An 11,888-nucleotide genomic window follows, 5' to 3' on the forward strand; every position below is an offset into this window, starting at 1 on the left:
TATATATATATATAAAATATTTCATGGTAATGTTTTATGTACACGATATTTATGGTGATTAGGGCCGGTACTACGTTGTCAGGCACATCGTGCGCACGACAGGGTTGCTTCAGCTGCCGGCCGCCAGTCGTCTGATGAGGTGTCGCAGGTTCCTCTCACACACACAACCAAAAAAAAAAAGAAGTCGAGAGCAAGAGGAGGGAGACGAGGGGTGACTTTACAAAAATAGGAAACGGAATTAAAAAAAATCTTGTACCGTCCAATACGTTTGTCAACCATTATTATTATATTATTATTATTATTATTATTATTATTATTATTATTATTTGTGTCAAGATAAATCATACGGAGGAGCAATAGAGACAGACGAAGTAATAAATGTACCCACCAGTATTATGTTGATCTGTGAGGCTGGCAGCACGGCAGGCACAGCTTCGTGTCAGTCTGAAATGAGGAAAAATATACCAATTAATAACGCCATTACATTACAAGCTGCATCTTTCCTGGTGTTTGTGTAGTGCTGCATGTAGTTTAACTGAAATGAATTATTATTAGCATTATTATTAGCATTATTATTATTATTATTATTATTATTATTATTAAAGAAACGTACTATAAGGAGGTAACAAAGGACATAGATAAAGAAAATATACAGAATCGTCTTGTTTTATCTTGGACAGATTTTGTGCAAGACTGCTGAGAAACCCGAGTTTAACGAGACGGGAACATGCACGGACAGACAGACTGACGGATACTGTTGACAAACTTGTGTCTGGACTGAAGTATATAAAAATGTCTCATGAACACGTGTTGGTGGTCGAGGTGATGCACAAATACCACGTACTGTATTGATAAAACCACGTACTGTACTGATAAAACCACGTACTGTATTGATAAAACCACATACAAATACCACGTACTGTATTGATAAAACCACGTACTGTACTGATAAAACCACGTACTGTACTGATAAAACCACATACAAATACCACGTACTGTATTGATAAAACCACGTGCAAATACCACGTACTGTATTCATAAAACCACGTACAGAGAGACTTTGCCGCCACCCTGCAAGAGGCGAATGGTTTAACACTGTCTTGGGCCAACTCATACAGTATAAGGCCTGAAGGAGTGTGTTCGTGAGTTCCACCACAATGTTCTAAAAAAAAACTTGCTGCTCCACACATACATACATACATACATACATACACACACACAACCACGTGGTGCACCGATGACATTTACCACCACTTCAACCATCACCACAGCCATCATCACCAGACCCACCACCATCACCACATCCACCATCACCAATGCAGTCACCACCACCAATATTACCAACACCACCCCCACCATTACCACCCCTACCACACACCCCCCTCATCACCACCACTCCCACTCATCACCACTCTCACTCATACCCTCTCTGCACTACATCACCATACTTTACACTACACCTCCAAGCGAGACCGAAGGAGGTTGATCAGATGACTTTATGATTATAGTACAGGAAATGGCGGCAGAGAGAGAGAGAGAGAGAGAGAGAGAGAGAGAGAGAGAGAGAGAGAGAGAGAGAGAGAGAGAGAGAGAGAGAGAGAGAGAGAGAGAGAGAGACACTGAAAGAAAATAAAAGATAGAACGTAGGAGAGGAAAGAGGAAGAGAAAGAGAAGAAGGGGATGAGAGAGAGAGAGAGAGAGAGAGAGAGAGAGAGAGAGAGAGGTGAAGTGAAGTGAGAAACTGATAGAAAAGGAGAAGGGATGAGAGAGAGAGAGAGAGAGAGAGAGAGAGAGAGAGTGTGTGTGTGTGTGTGTGTGGTTTCCATGTGTGTGTATACATGTGTATGTGTGTGTGTGTGTGTGCACATGCAAGTGTTTGCATGTGTATGTGTTTGCGTGTGTGTTTGCATGTGTGTGTGTAGTGAACTACAAGGCTGGAGCACTTTCACTATTCACGCAACATGGACTCCTCCTCTCTCCTCTCCTCTCTCCTCTCCTCTCCTTTACTAACCCTTAATTCCCTGCCTTATACTTTACCCCTTCTCCCTCCCCTCCCTCCTTCCCTCTTTTCTCTTCTCCCTCCAACACCTTCTCACTCCTTCCCTCTCTCTCCTCCCTCTCCGCCCTCCAGTACCTTTCACCTTCCCTCTCCTCTCCCTCCTCTTCTCTCTCCTCCAGTACTAATTCTTCCCTCCTTCCTCCTCCCCTCCTCCTCTTCTCTCCCTCCAGTGCCTTCACTTCTTTCCTCTCCTCCCTCCTCCTCCTCCTCTTCTCTCCCTCCAGTACCTTCACTCCTTCCCTCTCCTTCTCCCTCCTCTTCTCTCCCTCCAGTACCTTCACTCCTTCCCTCTCCTCCTCTCCTCTCCCTCCAGTACCTTCACTTCTTCCCTCTCTTCTTCTCCCTCCTCCTCTCCTTCCAATACCTCCACTCCTTCTCTCTTCGTCTCCCTCTCTTCTTCTCCTTCCTTCTCTCTTCAGTATCCCCCTCTTCCTTCTCTCTGCCTGGGTAAGATGGGTTCTAGAACCCTTATTGGAGGTAGTAAAGGTTCCAGTGCTATTAACCGTGATAGTGGAGGTTCTATTGTTATCCAGGAGTCTAGAACTCATCAAAGGTACTGTACTAGTACGATTATCAGCAACAGGAAAGGTTCTGGTACCGTTACTTTAAACAGGAAAGGTTCTGGTACCGTTACTTTAAACAGGAAAGGTTCTGGTACCGTTACTTTAAACAGGAAAGGTTCTGGTACCGTTACTTTAAACAGGAAAGGTTCTGGTACCGTTACTTTAAACAGGAAAGGATCTAGTGCTGTTACTTTAAACAGTAAAGGTTCTACTAGAGCTAGAAGGGGCCACAGGTTCTAGTACTGCCTCAGCTATGTTTTAGGAACTGGAAATACACACACACAGCTGTTTTCTTTCTCAACATGGGGGTCTCTCTCTCTCTCTCTCTCTCTCTCTCTCTCTCTCTCTCTAGATACAGGAGCGAGTGCTATACCTGGCTGTAATATAAAATAAGATGTTCCTGTACCCTATGTATTGTGGAGAACTGTAACTGGCCTGTACTTGGGTTGAGAGGGGAGGGGGGAGAGGGGCAAGGGAAGGAGGGAGTGAAGGGGGCTGAGAGGAGGGGAAAAGGGGTGAGGGGAGGGAAGGGGGGTTGAGAGGGAGGGAAAAGGGGTGGGGAGGGGAGGGAGGGAGGGAAGGGGTTGAGAGGGAGGGGAAGGGGGGTTGAGAGGGAGGAAAAGGGGGAGGGAGGGAAGGTGAGAGGGGAGGAGGGGAAGGGGGAGAGGAGGGGGGGGTGAGAGAGGAGGGAATGGGGGGTGAGAGAGGAGGAACGGGGGTGAGAGAGGAGGAGGGGGGTGAGAGAGGAGGAGAAGAGGGGGTAGAGAGGAGGGAAGGGGGTAGGGAGAGAAGGGGGGTGAGAGAGGGGGAGAGAGGGAGGAGAGAGGGGGAAGGGGGTGAGAGAGGAGGGATGGGGGGTGAGAGAGGAGAGAAGGGGGGTGAGAGAGGAGAGAAGGGGGGGTGGGAGAGAGGGAAGGGGGTGAGAGAGGAGGGAAGGGGTGAGAGAGGAGGAAGGGGGGGTGGAGGGGAGAGGGGGGAGAGGGGAGGGAAGGGGTAGGAGGAGAGGGAAGGGGGTGAGAGAGGAGGGAAGGGGGGTGAGGGAGGAGGGAAGGGGTGAGAGAGGAGGGAAGGGGGGTGAGAGGGAGGAAGGGGGAGGGAGGGAGGGAAGGGGTGAGGGGAGGGAAGGGGGTGAGAGGGGGGAAGAGAGGAGGGAAGGGGGTGAGAGGGGAGGGAAGGGGGGGAGAGGGGAGGAAGGGGGTGAGGGAGGGAAGGGGGAGGGGGGGAAGGGGAGGGAGGGGGTGAGAGGGGGGGTGAGAGGGGAGGAAGGGGGTGAGAGGGGAGGGAAGGGGTGAGAGGGGAGGGAAGAGGGAGAGGGGAGGGGTGAGGGGAGGGAGGTGAGAGGAAGGGGTGAGGGGGGTGAGAGGGGGGGGGAGGGAGGGAGGGGAGGGAAGGGGGTGAGAGGGGAGGGAAGGGGGGTGGAGAGGAGGGAAGGGGGCTGAGAGAGGAGGGAAGGGGGGGTGAGAGGAGGGAGGTGAGAGGGGAGGGAAGGGGGGTGGAGGGAGGAAGGGGGGTGAGGGAGGGAGGGGGTGAGGGAGGGAAGGGGGGGGTGAGAGGGGAGGGAAGGGGGTGAGAGGGGAGGAGGGGGGTGAGGGAGGAAGGGGGGTGAGAGGGGAGGGAAGGGGGTGAGAGGGAGGGAAGGGGTGAGGGGGAGGGAAGAGAGGGAGGGAAGGGGGGTGAGAGGAGGAAGGGGGGTGAGAGGGAGGGAAGGGTGGTGAGGGGGTGGGAGAGGGGGGAAGGGGGGTGAGAGGGGAGGGAAGGGGTGAGGAGGGGGAAGGGGGAGGGAGGGAGGGGGGTGGAGAGGGGAGGGAAGGGAGGGAGGGGGCAGGAGGGGAGAAGGGGGTGAGAGGGGAGGGAAGGGGGTGAGAGGGGAGGGAAGGGGGTGAGAGGGGAGGGAAGGGGGGAGAGGGGGGAGGAGGGAGGGAGGAAGGGGGGAGAGGGAGGGAAGGGGGTGAGAGGGAGGAAGGGGTGAGAGGGGAGGAAGGGGGTGAGAGGGAGGGGAAGGGGGGGAGAGGGGAGGGGAAGGGGGTGGGAGAGGGAGGGAAGGGGGTAGAGGGGAGGGAAGGGGGGGTGAGAGGAGGGAAGGGGGTGAGAGGGGAGGAAGGGGGGGGTGAGGAGGGGAGGGAAGGGGAGAGAGGGGAGGGAAGGGGGGTGAGAGGGGAGGGAAGGGGTGAGAGGGGAGGGAAGGGGGTGAGAGGGGAGGGAAGGGGTGAGAGGGAGAGGGGAGGAAGGGGGTGAGAGGGAGGAAGGGGGGTGAGAGGGGAGGGAAGGGGGTGAGAGGGGAGGGAAGGGGGGGGGGAGAGGGGGTGAGAGGGGAGGAAGGGGGGGAGGGGGGAGGAAGGGGTGGGAGAGGGGGGGGTGAGAGGGAGGGAAGGGGTGAGAGGGGAGGAGGGGGGGGAAGGGGGGTGAGAGGGGGGGAAGGGGGGGTGAGGGGAGGGAGGGGTGGGAGGGGGGAAGGGGTGGAGAGGGAGGGAAGGGGGTGAGAGGGGAGGAAGGGGGGTGAGAGGGGAGGGAAGGGGGTGGGGAACGGGAGTGAAGCTGCTGGGGTACGTGGTGATCAGAGGAGCTCTATGAGGAATTTAAATAAAAAAAGGGAAAGAAAGGAACGAAGAAAGGAGGAAAAGGGGAGGGGGAGAGAGGAGAAAAGAGGTTGGGGAAGGAAGGAAGAAGTGTTGATGGGAATGGGAAGAGGGGAAGAGAGGAGGAATGGGAGGAAGGGAAGGAGGAAATGATTGAAAGAAGAAGGGAAGTGAGGAGGGAAAGGAGAGGAAGGGTGAGGGGGAAGGGGACAAGAGGAGGGAAGGGGACAAGAGGGGAAGGGAGGGAGGGGAAGATAAGAGCGGGGAGGGGCAGAGAAGGAAGGAGGGGTGGAACGTCAGTATTTTGTGTTCTGCAGACAGCTGCACGCTATACTGCATGTAGAAATGATGGCAGGGGTAGGGGAGACGGGGAGTGAAGGGGAGGGAGAAGAGGGGAGGGGACGAGGGGGTGGAGGGGAGACACGTATTTCCTCTGCATTGTAAAGAGGTGAGGTGAGGAAGGGAGGGGAGGAGACGAGACGAGAAGGGAGGAAGAAAGAAAGGGAGGAGAGGGGAAAATTTCAAGAACGAATATGTGTGTGTGTGTGTGTGTGTGTGTGTTTTAACTTCCCTTCCTAACTGTTAAGTATAATATTAATTTCAGCTTTAGTCGTCGTTATTATGGTTTAAATCTTCGGTCGAGTGTCTTCGGTCGAGTGTCTTCGGTAAAGGAAGTAGCTATGAACCACAACAAGAGAAGGAAGTGAGTGGGGAGGGTGTTGCATAAGGCCGCCCAGCGTGTTACTACACTCCGCCTCAGACAAAAAAAAAACATCGCATTGCGTCATCGTGACCCACGAGGTTGATACACCACCACCAACACACCTCATAACCCCGGGTACTGTACACGAGGTCGTCGCTACAAATATATAACTGTTAGATACCTATGGCCGCTAAGTACAGGTGATCCTTAGGTAAAGTGGTCGCTAGGAAAACGCGAACCTATATACAAGTGGTTATTATAATGACACAGTCCCTAAACAATGCCCTTATAATATTAGGGTTTGTATGGTAGTTATAGCAGAGTCTTTATGGCAGTTATATCATGGCCTCTAAAGACACAACAACGAGCTTCGACTAAACGCTACGACAGTTTGGTGGTAATGGAGGGTTGAGAGCGAGTATTGTACGGTTCTGTCATCTTCCTGGCGAGAGCTGGGTGGATGGGTGGGTCCCCTAAGCCACACGCGGGAAGATCTGTGTGGGCTGGTAACCTTCAGGAGAGGAGACAAGCGTACACTCCTCTGGACCGCTACACCCAGCCAGGTGCTGTAGTCGTAAACACGTCCCTTATCTTTTAGTTACGTCACCAACTCTATGCGTGACCATTACTAAGTCACTCGTTCTCACTAGTAGAGAAAAACTCACATTTACGTTGGCGTAGTTAACCAGTGGCACACGAAACAGTACATTATTTACAGCGAGTCTAAGAGCAATCATGACACTTTTTTTGTATCCATCTGACGACTGCACCAACCAGTCAGTAGCGACATCCACTACTGCCTGTTTGATCAGACAGATATTATCTTTACAAAACACACAACTTCACAAATGGTAATTTGTACACCCCAAACATCTGTCTCTCACAAAGGCATTCCATAAAGTTGTGTGTAGTCTCAAGGACACACTGTTTCCATTATGTCCCTCAAGTACACAAGTGTATTTCGCGGCGAGTGCATTCAGAGTGCTCCCAGGCGTCTCAAGCACTCTAAATGTTTTGAGTCAGTGTTAATCTATGTTCTCTCAACGTTTATTTTAGTTAATGCGATGTCTGTGTCCGTAATGCATTTTCTTTGGTTCGTGGTCCATTCTCTGGGGACAATAATACATTTTACTTAGGCAACACCGATTTCAGGGTACGTTTCCTAGTCCGGAATTTCCAAGACCTCGACATGTGACGATAATAAGCCGTCATACCCAGACACACATAATACGCCTCTGAACAATAACAAACACCAGGGGGAATTTCCAAGAGAGAGCGAGAGATATAAATGACGCTCTTGACAATTCATCAAAAAAATAGATATTGAGAATTCTTATGAGTGTTGTGTCTTGGTGGTCGTGAGTGTACGCGGTATTATTTGAGCTGATGACGGTCTTGTCCCCATGAATTTACTGCCCAAGTTCAAGGATTGTTGGTCGTGATGCGTCTCCCCCCCCCCCCTCTCTTGCTACCCAACACTCCCTTCTCCTCCTATACTTCCTTTTTTTTATCTTTCCATAACACAAGAAATAATATAGGCTGCTCGGTTGTTATTCATGTGATTATATTTTTTTAATCAGGTAAATTTTAGCTCTACAACCAATACTTTTCGTTTTCCTGCCATCATCATCATCATCATCATCGTCTTCATCTTCGTTAACAATGAACTTGAAACACCCGAGGGAGGAAAGAAAACCATGAACACTTCCATCGCGTCTTGCCAGAGCACCTGCACCACAATCACTTGAGGCAGCACCAGCCAGCACCTGTTGGTCGTGTTGGCATCTGCCTGGCAAGCACCCCGTCAGCTGTTGTCGTGGACCCAAAACTAAAAGGTTGGTAGAGTTTGGCTCCACCACCCGGGCGTAAAGTAACACAGCGTATCCAAGACCAGTGGATATAAAGTGATCACCTGAAGATTAGCTCCCCAAATAACGCTACCTGGGGGGGGGGGGTATAAGTTAGTGTTAGGTTAAGTTAGGTTAGATCAGGTCAGGTCAGGTCAGGTCAACATTACGATGGTTAATCCCAAGGTGATTTAATTTGGGGGATAGAGACTCAAGATGATCCGAAATAAATGAACTTGTATATAGTTCTTAAATGCTAGAGTAGGGTCTGAGATGAACACCCGCTTATTGCGCCACAACAACACAGACACAGAGTGAATAACAGTATTGACATTAAATACCAAAAGAGTATCATCACCTGGGCTAATACAACTTACATGGTGTTCAATTTTTTGGATATTCTTTTTTGCCATAATATTGCTTTTACGTTTTTTTATTTATCCATCTGAATCTCACTACCGACCCCCTGAACCCCACTACCGACCCTCTCAATCCCACTACCGAACCCTGAACCTCACTGCCGAAACCTGAACCTCACTGCCGACCCCCTGAACCCCACTACCGAAACCTGAACCTCACTGCCGACCCCCTGAACCCCACTACCGACCCCCCTGAACCCCACTAAACGAACTGGGACTATTCTGACGCACTGTTACTCTATACAATAACAAGAACAACTATTTCAAGCTGATAAGGACAGTTTTAACTCTTGTAAATATATTAAGTCTATCACAAACTCAGGGGAAACGCTCTATTTTTAAGGGTGACGCGCTTTATTTGACGTAGGGGTGGAAGGGAGGGGGCGATGGGGTGGGGGTAGGGGATTAGGGGGCTCGCCAGTGGCTTCAAACACGATCCTATTCTAAATGTGCAAAAATCACTAGCCTTAATATACCCACCCGTGAGACACACAGACAGAGAAAGAGATGATGGAGGCGAGATCATACACTCAAGTACGAGGCATCGGTGGGGAGGTACGAGGCATCGGTGGAGGGGTACGAGGCATCGGTGGAGGGGTACGAGGCATCGGTGGAGGGGTACGAGGCATCGGTGGAGGGGTACGAGGCATCGGTGGGGGGTGGAAGGGAAGGTGAGGGAGGGGGGATATAGAACACAATGATACGTGGAAGTGTGTTGTAAGGGTCTGGGTGTGTGCAAGCGGAAGTGGCCAGAACATTTGGCAAAGGAGAATGCAACATCACTATGGTTACCTCCTCCAGAAATCTCTCCCTTCACTTTACTGAGTATTAGTGACCTCGTGTAGTGTTTCATTGTGATGTTCAAGTCATTTGGGTCGACAGTGAGTCGTACTTTAAGTGAACTAGCAACTGGGGTTCTCACATCACCAGATAGTGGAGATAATCCCACGACCCTCTGAGAGTCCCCCTTTGTAGTGTAGGTTAAATGGCCCAGTTAATGTCAGTCTTGTATCTTCATTTATGAGAAAATATTACCGTAAGAATCTTTTAAAATTCACTTTTATGTAATAGGTTACATAAGCCAGTTAAATATACGATGTTGTCAGAGGAGCTAAGAAGAAAACTTACCGCACCCATGTTTGAAAACCCGTATTTGTGTTGTAGCGGACGTGAGCCAAGTGTTGTCCTCACGCCACCAGGTAAGGGGTATCTTTACCGTACGTGCCTCTGAGACTCTCGAGCCTTGGCCTGCAGGCACCAAACTCAACCTCAAAGCCGAGACTTTCTCCATTACTATCGATCTACTGCAGGTTTGTGTGTATATGTGTGTGTGTGTGTGTGTGTGTGTGTGTTGTACGAGCTAGTCCATATTCCCGACCTACCAAGACACGAGTTAAATATTGTTGACCTTTTCTCTCAGCGGTGGTCCAAGCCTTCACACCATCACTGTCTCCCCTTTAAGTTCTGCCTCGTGTCAGCAACCTCTCCTCTCCTCCTCCACCTCCTCTTACCTTTTCCCCAGACAAACCCGCACCGCACGCCACTGAAGTAAAGATAACCACAACACACCACAGAGGAGCTACTCGGTACCTCTTGGCGTCTTCCCAATGAAACTTCCAGATACACGAGTGATAATGACTCCTGGCGGGGAACACCTGAGTACCGACGTCCTCTGAGGTGGTGATGATGACGACACACCCATGGAAGATCTGTTAACACATCTCTAGGAGTCTTGCTGTTGAAGCTTCCACACACACACACTTAAAACAATGGAATTTGCAATGAAACTCGTCAGCACTGTCTATGGTACTTATAATGGCACTACCCAGCACTGTCTGTAGTACTTATAATGTACTACCCAGCACTTATCTATAGCACTACCCAGCTCTGTCTATAGCACTCCCCAGCACTGTCTATAGCACTACCCAGCACTGTCTATAGCACTACCCAGCACTGTCTATAGCACTACCCAGCACTGTCTATAGCACTACCCAGCACTGTCTATAGCACTACCCAGCACTGTCTATAGCACTAGCACTTTACCCAGCACTGTTCATATCACCCAGCACTGTCTATAGCACTACCCAGCACTGTCTATAGCACTACCCAGCACTGTCTCTATAGCACTATAGCACTACCCAGCACTGTCTATAGCACTCACCGTCAGCATAGCACTAGCACCCAGCACTGTCTATAGCACTACCCAGCACTGTCTATAGCACTCCCCAGCACTGTCTATAGCACTACCCAGCTCTGTCTATAGCACTACCCAGCACTGTCTACAGCACTACCCAGCACTGACTATAGCACTACCCAGCACTATCTATAGCACTACCCAGCACTATCTATAGCACTCCCCAGCACTGTCTATAGCACTCCCCAGCACTGTTTATAGCACTCCCCAGCACTGTTTATAGCACTACCCAGCACTGGCGGCCACTGCAGCGAGGGAACATTAACACAAGGTCTGTTCACCCACTGTGACATCACCGCCACAGAAGCTTTTAGTCGGCATTTGAGCGAGGTGCTTTCTTCCGAGCTGTTGACCTTCACCTTTGACCTGGAGGCACTAAAAGCATAGCAGCTCTGGATACTAATGCATACAATGTGTATGATTTGGGTATGTCTCCGTTTCTGTTATGCTGCGAACATACATACATACATACATACATACATACGTACATACACACATACGTACATACACACATACGTACATACATACATACCGTACACAGATACACACACAAGGCAGTGACCGCCCACACTTTACACGGCCTCGGGGGCGGGTGTAACTGTGTCTCTCAGACAGCAACTCTCCTTCTTCTTCTTCTTCTCCTCCTCTACCACTATCACCACCACTACCATGTTTGTCCTCTTTATAAACCTGATCATCTCAACCAACAAAAACCAGCACAAACCCAAATAAATCCACACAAACCAACAAATTTACGAGATAATCGCGTGAACCCGTAAATATAATAAAAAATTCGCATAAACCCAATTTAAAACCGAAGCTATATTACAGAAAACCGCGTAAAGCCTCCGTAAAACGCGTCTAATATATAATGCTCCTCATAAACCAAGACTTATAACGGATATATATAACACGAGGTGAAGGATACAACACGAGCCTCAACTCTTGTAAGAGTCTTCAAAAATAAAACAAAAACAAAACAAAATCGAAGAGGTTTAATTTTTGTATATGAAAATTAAAAACTATTCCCAAGTGATATTTTGGTTTTGTTTTTTCTTCTTTAAAGCTGATGTGGCTAAATTAAAGCCTTAACGCTTAAGTAAACTGCCTCCACAAGCGACTGAGTCAAGCATATTGTGTACACAGCTGAGTGATAAACCATTCATAAGTACACAACCACTACTACTACTACTACTACTACCAGCTGGGTGGAAGGAGCGAGTGATCTTGACCTTTGATCCTGAAAAAAAAAAAAGGCGCGCACACACACACACGTATAGCTTTCAGTAGTAATGAAGAAAAAAGTGATGCATATCTATAAACTAGTCCGGTTATGTTTTCGTTCAACTCGCCTAACCCACCAACCCACTCCTTCAACCCACCCACCCACTTGACACACCTACCTAACCACACGCATAACCCACATTTTCAATCGCCCACCTATCCACTTGCCCAACCCACCCATCTACTTATCAACCCCGCCCACCCTCTCACCACCCACCCATCCCAAGAACTAAACCAAACATG

The 11,888-nt window shown here is 49.7% G+C and overlaps 1 protein-coding gene across 5 annotated transcripts in view; it reads right to left on the bottom strand.

Annotated features, from left to right (window-relative positions):
* The window catches only part of LOC121871516 (hexosaminidase D-like), a 273,277-nt gene that overhangs the window by 64,683 nt on the left and 196,706 nt on the right, over window positions 1–11,888 (bottom strand). For all 5 annotated transcript variants that reach the window (XM_042373924.1, XM_042373923.1, XM_042373926.1 and 2 more), the window contains one exon: window positions 389–444. The gene's annotated coding sequence lies outside the window, so the exon portion shown is untranslated. The remainder of the gene's footprint in view (window positions 1–388; window positions 445–11,888) is intronic.

Source organism: Homarus americanus, unplaced genomic scaffold (genome assembly GCF_018991925.1).
Source record: "Homarus americanus isolate GMGI-L3 unplaced genomic scaffold, GMGI_Hamer_2.0 scaffold45698, whole genome shotgun sequence".
NCBI lineage: Eukaryota > Metazoa > Arthropoda > Malacostraca > Decapoda > Nephropidae > Homarus > Homarus americanus.